Source organism: Venturia canescens, chromosome 8, assembly GCF_019457755.1.
Source record: "Venturia canescens isolate UGA chromosome 8, ASM1945775v1, whole genome shotgun sequence".
Lineage (NCBI taxonomy): Eukaryota > Metazoa > Arthropoda > Insecta > Hymenoptera > Ichneumonidae > Venturia > Venturia canescens.
The window spans coordinates 4,234,092-4,250,152 of record NC_057428.1 but is presented as its reverse complement, the minus strand read 5'-3'; the positions used below and the strand labels follow the sequence as shown (position 1 = coordinate 4,250,152).

Below are 16,061 nucleotides of genomic sequence, written 5' to 3'. Positions count from 1 at the left end.
GCTTCCCGCGGTGGAAGCTCCGTTTCATCCAACTTTTCGAAACTGTCAATATACTCGTACGGGAAGACACCTTTCCGTGTTAATAAATGAAAATGGTCTACATCTTGGAATTGCGACTTTAACGTCGCGAGTTTATCTACAGTTAAAAAGGATGCTAATTTGTCTAGGCTCGTATTGAGAAATCTGAGCGAGTCAATGAAACGCAATTTTATATTTTTCCGCGTGTCTTTGCCTGTTTGAACCGTTTTCGAGAAGGAGATGTACTTTTCTTTTGTTATTGGGAGCAAGTCGATTTTCCCCGCGAACGCAGTTGCTACTTCTTTAATTATAAAATGTGCATCATAACCGGATAAATTGTGGAAAACTATTGGCATGAAAAACGAATTCTGATAGTTTAAATTACAATTTGAATGAGCCGGACCTCTGAATTGCCCTGTCAGGTGGCAATGATCGCGAACACGCTCGTCACCCTCGACAAAAGGTTTCTCACAAATATGGCACTCTTTTTCTTCCCGAAATTTCCTCCACTCTTGCGGAGACAATTCTTTCATCGGAACGTTCGTAAGAAGAATCTTTTCTACGCGCAAAGCTAATTGTTTAAGTTCTTCTACGAACCATTCCACGCAGTCCTCACCTCGGCGTTCGTGGTATCCCGAAAGCGAATCATCGTAGGAGCACTTTACATAATATCCAACGCTGAAGACGCGATGATGTTGGCTCTTATTTTTCTCCCTTTCTTCAGCGCTGGTCTTCTCCAAGATGCATTCGAGGTCGGCGTATACCACGAACGGGAGACGCTCCTTCCGATTGGCATTGGTAAACTCCAACCATTTGTCGTTCTCAGCTGGTAGTCGAACGGCACAATCGTTGATAACGCCACAATCCACCTCATGGAACTGCAGCTTATCAATGGTTGGGAAGTAATGAAGGCATCTATAACAATAAAAAATTTCAAATATTTACAGTATATTATCATAATCGTAAAGAAATGTATACAGTTGTATATTAAAAATACTTACCGATCACAGATGTATTTCTTGTGCCCATCAGAATTGAGCTGTGAGTTAACGAGCCGGGATAAATTCTTGATCCACGCGAAGTGTCCAATTCCACATCCCGACACGTCTTCGATGTAAAGCAAGTTGAAGTGTCGCTCTTTCTTCTCCTTGCTCACGCGGACTGGTAGAATGACTTCCTCCTTCTCGCTATAGACATTGATTGAGAGATTATTCATCTTCTCAAATTTCCCAATCTGGTCCAACGTCATAGGGAAGTTGATGCCTTGGAAGTTGAATATCGTTGAATAATGCGGGTAAGAGGATGTGCGATCGCTGTTTTTTTCTGCTGGATAAAGTGCAGCAGTCATAGCCCATCCAAAACACGCATTATCCGCCGATTTCACATTTACCACCGCTCTTTTCAACTGTATACGTTTCGCCAATGAAACGTGACATCCCGCCCGCAAAGCGTTGTACTTGTTGATGTTCACAGTTAAATTTGTTATTGATGTTAATGTCCAGCCACTGTCACTCTCCTGGAACTCCTCGAGCGATCTCAGAGTCGGCTCCACGACTCGCTTCCGATACCACTCACTCAAGTCCGATGTTGTGAAAAGTTCAACATTTCCCGTGTTGACACTTTTATTTGCCTGCTTATCGCCCACGGTAAACTCTCCGTTAAACGAAGTGTTCACTTTTATACTATTATATTTGCAAATATGAGCCTGCACTTGTTCTTCAACAAGCTCATACGCATCCAATAGAAACTTTCGTGGGTCGATATGATCACGATTAATCACAGCACCGGTTGACAAGCGATTTTCAAATGCGCTGTCAATTTCACGCCATGTTAATCCATGATCATTTAATCCTCCGCCCCAATGTATGAAGCGTTGGCGTGTTGCCTGCTTCAAACATTCGAGACGCAAGATTTGCGAAGTGACCGAGTGGTGATATCCCAGTCGCGGTCGTTTCGATCGAACTTGCTCCTCCAGCGATTCGATAAGGGTATCACACTGGTGTTCCCACACCAAAAATTGCTCCAACGTCCGCAGGAGAGTTGCTTGCATACGCAGCAATTGCTCGGTAGCGATGTCGACGGTGAGAGACATGATGCGCTGAACGAAATTTGACTCGAAATGTAACTGTTACGTCGTCTCAACAGAGTCTGAACCTTCCTCAAAATTGTTTCATTTTATATACGCGTTTTTTCGTTTCTGAGGTGGGGATGAGTAGGAGGGAGGAAAAATCTTGACTTTTCTGGAAACTCGAATGTGGTACCCAGGATCTAATCGAGGAAGTGCGGTTGACTTCAAAAATCCCTTCTTGCGCCTTTTGAGAAATGCCTCTGCAGGTTAAAAATGTGCAAAACCGGACACATAAATCTGTCATTGAGCGAGTGCATCTCTGTAAAGATTTCTAGTCCAATGTGAACATTTTTTTTCTCGGAAAACATTCTTCTAAACATCTCTCAAGTCAAAAGTTGGAGGGAAGGGCAGGTGCATTTTTAAAGAAATCTCATCACCATCTCACGAATGTAAAAATATGTAATATGGGACACATAAATTTCTCATTAGGGGTCTCCGTCACGGATTCCAATAATTGAGAGCACTTTTCTTCTCAACTGACTTTTCTTAAAACTCCGCAGGAAACATAAATCAGTCATTCGAGGGGGGGCGGGGGCATCCACGAGTTCTTTTTATTCCTGAAAATATACTTTGTCTATGCAATGCCGCAAACAGGACCGCTGCATCCCCTCTCCCCCTCTTTGTTACCCTGAGAACCTCCACACACCATGCAGCCCCCGCAATGCGCTTCCCCGTTGTCGCACTCCCCCTAAGAGCCCATCGGTTAAAACTGGTTTTGAAAACAGAAATCTTGTCGGAACTTGCACCACCTCAAGAATACAAAATACGTAACACCGGACACATAAATTTGTCATTAGTGTGACATGTAAACATCTTTCGTCACGGAGTCCGATAATTAAGATCATCTTCGGTAAGAGCACTTTAAAAAGAAAATTCCGTTCAATCTGATATACCAGAAACATAAATCAGTCATTGGAGGGTGTAAAAAAATCTTTTGTCTCTTCAAAGTGCCGCCGCACCCCCGCTGTGCGAGAACCTTCCCCCTCCACATACCATGCAGCCCCGCAACGGTCCCCGCGCTCCCCCGTCCCCGCTCCCCCCTGAGATCCCTGAGTTAGAACTGGTATAGCCTTACTACTTCGACGTGTTTTCGGGTTTTCCTCAGATCAAAAAAATTAAGGGGGTAAAACACCCTTAAAATATCAAATTTTGTTTTGAGCACTGGCCCCTTCCAGTTTTAGTATTCTTTTCATAGAATGTAGCTTATCAAAAAATAAGAAACACGTATTCTTTTTTATCGGCCGAAAGTTATTTTTAAGGGGTGAAATCAACCCCCAAAGTTGGGCATGTTTGGCATCTGGTAGAGCGTTTCATATGGAAGCACTCAACCGATCGAAACAAAACCCATTGCAAAATGTTCTGCATTTCAAATAACCTATATGACATGTCCAACTTCTTATGCACCCTTACTGCAAAGGGGTGAACCACCCCCGAATATTCAGAATTTTTTCGTATAATAAAAACTTACAATCCGATTTTAATAAAAGAAATGCCATTTTGCAGAGCAAAAAAAATGGACGTGTTTTTTGGTTTTCCTCGGATCAAAAAAATTAAGGGGGTAAACCAGTCCTAAAATCTTGAATTTCACTTTGCGCATCGAAATGTTGACATTCAATTCATATGGTTCCTTTATCATTGCGTATCGACTTATATGTTTAATAATATTTATTTCACATATTCATTGGCTGACATCATAATCGTATAGAGAATCGAATACTTTGACATGCTTTACGTGAGAAGTGTTAGTTTTCGTTCTACAGGTTCTACTATGACATCTTTAAACGGTTCTTGAAAATCTAATGTCGTATCTTCCACGATTTCTAACCGATTGAACTCTGCCATAGAAGCCTTCAGAATTCTCTCGAAACTTTCTTTCAATTCCACTTCATTATTGTTAACAGGACTGTTAGGAATGTTCATTACTTCAAATATAAGAAGCAACAGTCTTATTACGTTCATTGGGTTGATAGACATGTTCATGACAATACGTTATTCACAATAGCGGACAGGATAGTGATAGATAAATAATCAAACAGCAACTAAACTTCTGGAGTAATATAAAGTCAGTTTTAGCTTCTTCATCTTGAGTGGGTGGCTTAATCTGACATCATCACAAAAACAGATTTTTTTATTTTTTCGGATATCTCTCAAGCATTAGGCTGAGCGAGCTGGCTTTTTTAAGAATACATGGCTACGAGCCGCTATAGCGATTCTTGATATGGATAAGAATATGGCAAGGCTTGAGTCAGATTTGTTTGCCTTCTGGGCGGGGAATTGTCAATGCGGCTCTCGATATTTGAGTTTTATTTTGTTTTCGTAAATCATTCAAAATAGAAACTTATATAAATAGAACGAAAACTAACACTTCTCACGTAAAGCATGTCAAAGTATTCGATTCCCTATACGATTATGATGTCAGCCAATGAATATGTGAAATAAATATTATTCAACATATAAGTCGATACGCAATGATAAAGGAACCATATGAATTGGATTGTAAACATTTCGATTCGCAAAGTGAAATTCAAGATTTTAGGACTGGTTTACCCCCTTAATTTTTTTGATCCGAGGAAAACCAAAAAACACGTCCATTTTTTTTTGTTCTGCAAATTGGCATTTCTTTTATTAAAATCGGATTGTAAGTTTTTATTATACGAAAAAATTCTGAATATTCGGAGGTGGTTTACCCCTTTGCAGTAAGGGTGCATAAGAAGTTGGACATGTCATATAGGTTATTTGACATGCAGAACATTTTGCAATGGGTTTTGTTTCGATCGGTTGGGTGCTTCCATATGAAACACTCTACCAGATGCAAAACATGCCCAACTTTGGGGGTTGATTTCACCCCTTAAAAATAACTTTCGGCCGATAAAAAAAAATACGTGTTTCTTATTTTTTGATAAGCTACATTCTATGAAAAGAATACTAAAACTGGAAGGGGCCAGTGCTCAAAACAAAATTTGATATTTTAAGGGTGTTTTACCCCCTTAATTTTTTTGATCTGAGGAAAACCCGAAAACACGTCGATTTTATTTTTTTTTGCTCTGCAAAATGGCGTTTGTTTTATTAAAATCGGATTGTAAGTTTTTGTTATACGAAAAAATTCTGAACATTCGGGGGTGGTTCATCCCTTGGCCGTAAGGGTGCATAAGAAGATGGACATGTCATATGGGTTATTTGACATGCCAAACATTTTGCAATTGGTTTCGTTTCGATCGGTTGAGTGCTTCTATATGAAACACTCTACCAGACGCAAAACATGCCGAACTTTGAGGGTTGATTTCACCCCTTAAAAATAACTTTCGGCCGATAAAAAAAAATACGTGTCTCTTATTTTTGGATGGACTATAACATAGAAAAAAATTATGAAAATCGGAGGCGGACACTAAAGTACCTTTCCTTGTCAGAAAATAATCATAACTAAAATATATCTAATTTCGTGTCCGTGTGAGAAGACGGGTGACTGAAGAAATCAAGTCGTATGAGTGTGCTCCTCGTACTCCACGCACACCAGCATGGTATATTCGGCACGTCGATCGAGACTTCAACATTCTCTTATCTTATTCTTTCTTTTTACTCGATCTCATATTTTCAGAGCCCAGTTTTCCATTAAACAATTCAATACACTGTAACGATACACGTTACACGCACACGGCAAGCGCCCGTGTGCGTAAGAACAGTCGAGTCCGACGCCCCACCACGGCGAGGGAAACCCCGCGCCGCGTGCCCCGCCGCACCACGGAGTGGACACGATATAAGGCGACACCTCCGTGGTCAATTACCTATCATTTGATCCAAAAACTCCAATCCTATAATACACTCTCGGCGTGTCTCCTGGCATAGCGTCCAGCTATCACGCTTCCTTAGGAAAGCCCATCCTACCTCGAATATCGTGTCTCCTGGCACAGCGTCCAGCTATCACGATATTCGCCTCGATCTCGGAAACGAGTGTCTCTCGGCATAGCGTCCAACTATCACTCGGGAACGAAATCACCCTAAGATCTCCGTGACAAGTGTCTCTCGGCATAGCGTCCGACCAGAGAACATAGATTTACATGGAACAACAGGCCATATGGGCGCATTTGGCTGGGGTCCGCTTAGTACTGACCCCGGCCACCGTGGCGCTGTTCAATATACGTGAGCACGCATACACTGACGCTGGGGTCATAGCGCGCGCTTTCTCGTACCCAAGCGTTCAGCCATGCTTGGGGTACTATTGCCCTCTTGCTCGCACCCATAAGTTATGGACCCCACGCTTGGGGTCTCAATGCTGTTAAAACATTTAACATGTTGCAGTCATTTTTTTGCATAAAAAATCAAAAACAATAATTCAACCATTCAACAAAATCAATTGAATTTGTTTAGTTTCGGCTATAATTAAAAAAAAGAACTGTCTTTGATGGAAAAAAAAACACGACCAATCTGGATTTGAACTACTATCTCCAACCTTATGAGAGCGACATCGAACCACTATACCACATAAACTTCTGATCCCTAAGCGGCAGAAAATGCTACTGGCTTATCCGGGCCGCTTAATATGTTGAAGTTTTATGAAATAGTAACTGTGGTCGCAAGAGCTATAGTTATCAATATAATTTCCAAATATTCATAAATATCATTAAAAAAAAATTAGGGCAAAAAAAATTTCTTTCAACATGAGTATATGAACCGGTAATCTCTCGGATGCTATGGCTTCCTTAGCAGCGATATATAAGAGGGGGGCGGTCAACTGACGCTTTGAATGTGTGAAACACATGGATACGTCGCTGCGCGCTCTACAGCCCATGAGTGGAACTACAGTTTCCATGCCAAAAGCTAACATGGGCCCTGTTGTTCCATGTAAATCTATGTTCTCTTGTCCGACTATCACTTGCCATAGAAATCTAAACTCCTTGGCACAGCCCAGGCCACTCTTAGATATAAGTTCTCGGCAAAGCCCATGCCACGTAATTTATAAGTCTCGGTACAGCCCATACCTCATTAGTATACTAAGTCCTCGGTATAGCCCATACCATTCTAAACGCAGTACCCATTTCATCATTTCGAAACACACTAAATCAAGAATTATCCCAACGCCATTCGTGAGCCACCCGATAGATCAGAAAAACCGAATTATGTGTTAAAAGTCTCTCGACATTGCGTTCGATCATCCTTTGACACATAAATCGTTCGAAGAATTCCTTTATTGTCGTGTCTCTCAGCACAGCGCCTGACTATCGCACAATCAAGGGAATTCCCAAGTCCCCACCTCCAGACTACCAAAACATCGAATCCTCATCCTAACCGATGATGAAAAAGTGCGACAGTACGCGCCGTATGTAAACACGGCAGCCGACGCGCTCCTGAGGTTGTATTCCTATCTCTCTCTCTCCTTCTTATCTGCCTGTCCGAAGATCCACACAGCTGAGCCGGTCAATAACCCCAGATCAGACGGCCAGCACAACAAATAAGAATTAAAAGTCGGCATCCCCGAACCCGCGAAGCTGCTGGTAGACATTTGTTTCGTTTCAACACACATAAAGTATATTCTTAAAAAAAGTTAATGCGAAAATATGTTTTTTACATTTTTATTCGTTGATCGCTGTTATACATTTTTCAACAATTTTGCATGGAAATAAAAATGTTTACATGTTTACATGCTATGTAGAGATGCTTCGTCCACACGTTCTGCTGTATAGGAAGGGGTTCAACGCTTAGACCATAGATGGGACCGTAATGAAGAAAATTTTGCGGATTGATAAAAGTTGTTGGTAATGAAGTATGAAATCAGTAAGAAAAATGAAATAATAAATTATGTTAAAAATATTTTATTCGTTGTTAAAAATTTATACATTTTTGGTTATACATATTTTTCTTATGTTGTAAACAAAAATCTTCTTGTTATACGTACGAAAATTCACAGTGATTGTATTTTCCGACGATATAATGTATACCATCCATAAAAAAAACTTTAAAAATATTTTCTTTTTAAATTGTCAAAAAAATGATTTTATAAAAAAAAATACAGAACAATTTGAAAAAATTTTCACAAATCTTGAAAAAACATTATCTGTAAAAAAAACTAATCTGTATCTATTTTTTAAAGTGTCAAAAGAATGAAATAACAAGTAAAAAATAAAAAAACCGAAAAATCGCGCTTGAAATCATTTTGGAAACCGATGCCTCATTCTTCTTATTAGATTCGAACAGCTAAGTCAACTGAAAAAAATTCCATCCAATTTACGTGCGGCATTAAAATTTATTATATTAATTGAGGCCAAGTATTTTTCGATGAATTGAAAAAAGTTACCACTTGAGTTACGTGCAGCACTAAAATTTATGATATCAATCGAAGGACAAGTAATTTATGAGTAACTCCAAATTTCAACATTATGGAATTGTTCTAAGAAGCTTTTAAATCCAAAAAAATCACATGCAAGCTAGTCATTTCTTACTCTATGGTGGCAAAGACTTATAAGAAAATCGATTCTTTTCAGACTTTCAGGAGCTTCTGATATTATTCACAATATTCGACGTCGATTGGATCGATACAAATTATGTTTAAATATGAGTAAAAAGTACTTGTCCGGCCCATCACTATTCATTCAAATAAAAATCAATCATAAAAAAACGAAATTGTACGGCAGAATCCGGTTAAAAATTTATTGACATGCGATTTATTATTAGTTTAATGTTCTTAATAATAGTATAGGTTAGTTATACCGAATGAAATTCGTTCGCTGCAAAAAGTGAGAAGTAAAAATTGCCGTCATTCCAATATCAACTGGGGAGTTATTTTTGGAAGCTTGAACATATTTAATGTGCAAAATGTTTTTTATTTATCGATGCACAATAACATCCCTTGTATAGTACAGGACAATTCGTTTCCATTCTTATTCAATTAGTGCAATAAAGGGAATATTACTTGAAGATAACTCTCTAAATTCGCTCTGCATGAATATTTGTGCTCGATCAGTTCTAGAGAAGCCCTGATTTTTATTTGAATAAATAATTTTAATGGAAAGTGATGGGCCGGACAAGTACTTTTAACTCATATTTAAACATAATTTGTATCGATCCAATCGACGTCGAATATTGTGAATAATATCAGAAGCTCCTGAAAGTCTGAAAAGAATCGATTTTCTTATAAGTCTTTGCCACCATAGAGTAAGAAATGACTAGCTTGCATGTGATTTTTTTTGGATTTAAAAGCTTCTTAGAACAATTCCATAATGTTGAAATTTGGAGTTACTCATAAATTACTTGTCCTTCGATTGATATCATAAATTTTAGTGCTGCACGTAACTCAAGTGGTAACTTTTTTCAATTCATTAGAAAATACTTGGCCTCGAATTGATATAATAAATTTTAATGGTGCACGTAAAATAGATGGAATTTTTTTCAATTGACTTAGCTGTTCGAATCAAATAAGAAGAATGAGGCATCGGTTTCCAAAATGATTTGAAGCGCGATTTTTCGGTTTTTTATTTTTTACTTGTTATTTCATTCTTTTGACACTTTAAAAAATAGATACAGATTAGTTTTTTTTACAGATAATGTTTTTTCAAGATTTGTGAAAATTTTTTCGAATTGTTCTGTATTTTTTTTATAAAATCATTTTTTTGACAATTTAAAAAGAAAATATTTTTAAAGTTTTTTTTATGGATGGAATTATCAGCAAACGAGGGACCATCAATGTACTTGTCCCAACCTTTTTTTTCCTAGGGGAAGTTTATGGTTTGATATCACGTCTTTTTTCTCAAAAGTTCCTTATTTATGTTCAGTTGACTATAGGATTTTAGTTTAAATTTCTATGAATTATTTATGATTTTCGTCTTATAACGTTGGTTTTCACGAAAAAAGACCTATTTTTCGTCAAAATTGTACTGGACATATTTCGTCACAGGTCTGTCCTCGGACTTTGGCGATTTTTTCCCTTGTACTCTAATATGTTTTGTCAATTAGGAACCCAAGAGCACGGCCGCAAGCGGGTTGGAGGCCGGGATATGATTTTCGGCTTATAGCGTAGGTTTCCACGAAAAAAGACCTATTTTTCGTAAAAATTGAACTGGAAATATTTCGTCACAGGTCTGTTCTTGGACTTTGGCAATCTTTTTCCTTTAACTCTAATATGTTTTGTCAATTAGGAACCAAAGAGCACGGTGAAAAGCAGGTTGTAGGTCGTGATATGATTTTCGGCTTATAGCGTTGGTTTCCACGAAAAAAGACCTAAATTTCGTCAAAATTGTACTGGAAATATTTTGATAGAGGTTTGTTCTTGGACTTTGGTGATTTTTCTCCTTGTCTTCTAATATGTTTTGTCCATTGGAAACTCAAGAGCATGTAGCAATACTTGTTGCGGGCTGAGATATGATTTCCGGCTTATAACGTTAGTGAAAAGAAAGGAAAAGAGAAAAGATAGATCAAATTCAAAACACAACGAATCCAACAGAATTGGTCATTTTTAAATGTCGTTTTTGTATTCTGAATCTAGACATTTTCGTGTCATCCAAAACATGCCCCCGTTGAAATATATTTCCAAAGTTTGCAAGTGGCCGCGGAGATCCAATTATCTACAGTTTGATAGTTGCAGAAAAAAGGCACCCGGAAACATTTATTATGTCAGAATTTAAAGAAGTAAAAAAAACTGAGCGTACTTGATTCGACAGAGCAACGGAATTCAAAGACGTTTAAGGTACCTGCATTGGTTGTGGAGGAAAACAATTTCATTTCAGGATAATTTAGAAATAAATTAGGAAATTCAGAAATTTAGCATAGAATTTAGAAAAAAGAAAATTAAAATAATTAGTAAAGCTGAAAACTTTTGTGATGAATTTTTGAAATTACATGTTACGGTTGGAGTAAAAAATTTAAATAATTGGCACACATGCTAAGACACAAAAATATCAAAGTTTGAAGGTATTCGCTCCATCCCGCAGTAATACAAACTTTAATACTATTTGAAAAGAAATACTTTAAAACTTGCTGAACAAAGTTCCATTTCATATTACCATAATCAAAGATAGGGGGTGATACTTAGCACATATACTTATCCACAGAAATTTCCAAGTTCGCAGATATCTGCTGCGATTCAATGTATCTGCGCAATTAGTTTGGAAGACAGCAATTTCAAATCCATCCATAAATGAGCTACTGAAGACTTTTGTAATGAATTTTCCACTTGATATTTATGTTACGGTGCGAGTCAAAAAATAAAATGAATGGCACAGTATATAAATTTTATAGTTTGCAGATTTTTGCTGTATTTCAATGATCCAAATCTATAGTATTAGAGTGGAAAGTTGTTAGAAGTCATGATGTTACATTAAAATGATATAGCGCACATAACATTCAGAAATTCTGTAGGTTTCCATGATGTTGGCAGGTATTATACTTAATCGCATCGAAAACTGAGCAACTGTACACTTATCGTAATGAATGGTTTCACCAATAATTCCACATTTGCAGTTTGCAGAATAGGAATACTCAACATACACGTCATTTCATAAGTATTGTTGTCAATATTTATGTTTGCCTACCGCATTCAACTTTTCATATTATCAGCAAAAAAAGCATCCAAAGACTTTTTGGAACAAGTTTCAAAATTTATTACTCGACAAACCAGGTGGAAAAAGAATAACTACACTTATATCAAGACCAGAAACTGTTTACAGAATCTGATGTACAAAATGTGCGATTGATGATCATAATTGGAAACCTCTTGAATCACGTTACCAAAATCAGCATGAAGAAATAGTAGAAAATCATAGGACACATATTAAGCAACCAATTGATAATATGTATCGATTTGCTACAAACCGATGGAGTCAAAACAAGGATCGGAAAGAGCAGAGCCAAACTCAATAGGAAAAAAAATATGGGAATATTCAAAAATAATGTTGACACAAGAAATAAATTAGAAAACATTTATTCGATTGGAGTTTCTCACATTATACACTAACAGTTCCGTGTGTTCTTGATTTATTAATTATCAACCATAATATTTCATATCGCAAAAAGAAAATTTGACGTTTTAGGTTGACGAAAATTTTTCCTTACAACTTCTAGACCTATTTTTGATAAACTGATTTGCCTTATTTATATTATTCACTAACTATGCGAACGTTTGTTACATTTGTCCCGCACAACATCAAACCCCGGCCGGTTCGTTATTACTACACAGCTATCAAAGGGCACTCGTATATATAACCTACATTATTACACATGATATATAATCACGCAACTCAATATTCCGCGCACTCTGGTTTAATTGAAAGATTATCTCAGTTGACACTTATTTCCAATCGAACGAAATAATGAAATCCTGAAAAGTTTCGTTGACATATGCATCGCGCATTTTTTTATATTTTTTATTTTCACACACAGATCACAGTCTACATTTACGCGGCCGCTTTTATACCGGTTTAGTATTCCACAAGTTTTAACAAAATAAATATCAATATGCACTTCGATAGATGACGTGAAAATTATTTTTATTTTCCCGCACGCACTTCATAACATTATAACCCCAAATGTCAACATGACGTGAAACTTCAGCTGGTGACTTTCGAGTACTTTCGAGCTCTCGAGCTCCTTAGCTTTCCGCCAAACTTCCTTGCTCTTTTTCTTGAATGTCATTGGCCCAAAAATTCTCTTACTCTTCATTGGTTGCAACAAAATTTCTCTCACCAGGGATTGGTGATCATGGGGGCCAAGAGGCCTATGTTTGTAGCGGTTGGAGTACGCGTATACAGATACGTAAAATCCTGAATGTGTTAGTAACTTTTGCATAATCTTAAGCCCGTGCAAAGTTTTTTCTCAGAAATTACGACACCGAGCATGCTGATTTTGGACTCATTCGACAGAGAACTTCTTAATTAGCTAAAAGTTCAATTTTCAAAGCCGTACATAACTCATGAGCTTTGCAATTAAAGAAAGTCACATGCCAATTTTACCCCCACCACCGCGAATCGTTTTATTCAGAGAAAATATAGTCTCGGCGAGAGCCTCAGGCCAGCAGACGAGAGGGCTGTCAATGTACTTGTCCCGAGACTCTACCGAGTCTCTTGATAGAGATGATACTCTGCAGCAGCTTGACACATTTGTTCGAATTGTTGTTGATCGTTTTGCAACAACTTGATGATCCTTGCTGGCAAAAATACGGAAATTTCCTCATCCAGAATGGCGGTGATTCGAGGACCATACATGGTGGTGATGCTTCTCATTTTGGTGATTTGATACGTTTTTCCCGGTTCCAAGTCAGTAAATTTTCTCGTAGGCAGGAAGTTATCGAGCCGACTAACTTTGTTGATTTTTGATAGATCCATTTTCTCGGTGGATTTTCAGATGAGCCAGGGTCTTAGTAAGATAATCAATATCACTTTTCAATTAAATAAGATTTTTTACTTCTTGAATTTCTTTCAGAAATAGCTCGATGCGTATTTTTAATTCTCGTTGCTTGTTCATCGATCGTTAAAATTCGACTGATAAAGCATCCTCTAGTTGTTGATTCTTTTATACTATTGATCCCCATCCCCTAAATCATTCTCGAAGATTCCTGAGGCGCATATTGTTTATCGTTAAAAATTAATGCGCAGAAATATTTCATGATATCATATTACAATAATTTCAATACCACCAAAAAAATAATGCGCAGAAATATCTTTTTCTAATATCATCTTACAATAAATTTCCAAAAGACTTTATTATAAACAATTTCATGCGCCTCTAATATCATATTTCAAAACTTATAAACAATTTGCAGAAATATATTACAAATAATAATAATAAATATTCATCGGAAAATATTTCGAAGCATAAACATTTCTCAGAAAAATATTTCTATCTCTTTCTAATATCAAATTACAAAGCTTGCCGCAAACATTCTTTAGAAATGTTTTCATCCCTCTCTAGCGTTGCAAAATTATATCGCTGTCTCTTTTTACGACTTTTCATATATAATGATCCTTGCTTGTGCGATCTCGTCATTCACATCGTAATCTTTTGCAAGTTAACAAATGTTAAAAAAATGAATTCGGCAAAGTGTTTGCAATTAATAAGGCTGATGGAAAATGCTTACATAGCATTAAAACACGCACCACACGAACAAGTAGAAAAATGGAAAAATCACCAGTCTCGAAACATTAGGCTCCTTAATAAAATTTTGAAAACACCAAATTTGTCGAGTGGTGAAAAAACAAGAATTCAAACGACGATTTCCCTGCTGAAGGCTCTGAGTGAAAAGTACAGAGCTCGAGCGGGTGGAAATATCGGTGCGCGAGACAAAACATCCGATCGCGTTCGTTGGGTGCATTTAGAGTCCGCTTTTCAAAACCGTATACGAACCGGTGCAGTAGTAAATCTCATACACAAGGACCTTCGATCTTTCTTATACGACGCCAAAGTCGTTACAGTTAAACGATTAAAAAATGTGCTAAAGAAAGACGGAAATATCAAGACCAATGTTGTATTGGCGTGTAAATTTTCAATGATAAAAAACGGTGCTATGATTGAAGAAACAAAGTACTTTAACACGCAAAACATGGCGATTCTCGCAGCCACGGACATTCAGACATGGTTCGACGAAAATGTGATAGATCGCCTCCTGGTTGACGTGGAAGAATTCCAAGAACGTGATTCCGGCTGGTCGATGCGAGAAATCATCAATTTGACAGTGAACATCAATCGCTACGAGCCACTGCGGGGTGGTATCTCAACATATGCTGATATCCCACGAGATATAAAAATGAAAAAAGCTGTCGTCAATATACAAAATAACGATGAGTTCTGTTTCTTGTGGGCTGTGACAGCAGCACTTCATCCCGCAGAAAATCATGCCGACCGTACGAGTTCGTACCCCGACTTCGAGATAGTATTGAAATACGACGGCATACATTTTCCAATTGCCTTGAAAGACATTTGCAAATTTGAAAAAATGAACAATTTGACGATTAACGTATACGATGTGGACAAATGTGGTAAAAAAAGTGAAATAGTGCCGTTGTACTTGAGTAAAATCAAATCAGATAAATCCCCTATCCATCTTCTCATGATTGAGGGAAATATCGGTATGGATGTAGATGAAGAAGACAATTTCCAACCAATCTACCACTTTGCTTGGATCCGTAATCTATCACGTTTGCTGAGTTCTCAAGTTACAAATTATGATAAACGCACATGGTTTTGTGATAACTGTTTGAACCATTTTTACCTTCAACAGTCTTTTGAAAATCATAAACGTGTTTGCATGAGCATAAACAAAACGAAAATGGTTTTACCGACCGAGGAAAATAAAATTTTGAATTTCAAAAATTATCGGTTCAAAGAAAATGTACCGTTCATCGGGTACGCGGATCTCGAATGCCTTATCGAATCAACGGGCGAGTCTCAAAAGCATATCCCGCACAGTGCTACGTATTATTGGAAATGTTCCTTCAACGATTCACTCTCAAAATTCGATATGAAACGTGGAACCGATTGTATCGAGTGGTTCATCGATCAATTGCACGAAATCGCAGAAACAGTTAATTCTTATTTGACAAATATTATGCCGATGAAACCACTCACATCGGATGAAAAAATACAGTTTAGAAATGCCACAAAATGCCATATTTGTGAAAAGCCGTTCGACTCCGCGGATGTAAAGCACCGCGATCATTGCCATTTCACAGGAAATTATCCCCCGATATTAATATCGGGGTGCTGCGCATCCTGGATGCAATTTGAATTATACGAAATCTCATAGTATCCCAATAGTTTGTCACAATCTCTCTGGGTATGACTCACACTTTTTAATTAAAACATAGGCTACACGATTCAACGGCACAGTCAAACTTCTCCCTATAAACAAAGAGCGATACATTTCATTCACGAAATACGTTGAAGGTACAAATATAAATTTACGGTTTATCGACTCCTTCAGGTTTATGGCTAATAG

General features: G+C 37.6%; 2 protein-coding genes across 11 annotated transcripts in view; one reads left to right on the top strand and one right to left on the bottom strand.

Moving 5' to 3' along the window:
* Nucleotides 1–16,061, top strand: part of rdgB (retinal degeneration B) — a 1,063,172-nt gene that overhangs the window by 646,580 nt on the left and 400,531 nt on the right. The gene's annotated exons all lie outside the window — the stretch shown is intronic.
* LOC122414392 (uncharacterized) overlaps nucleotides 1–16,061 on the bottom strand; it is a 237,537-nt gene that overhangs the window by 111,175 nt on the left and 110,301 nt on the right. The window lies entirely within an intron of this gene.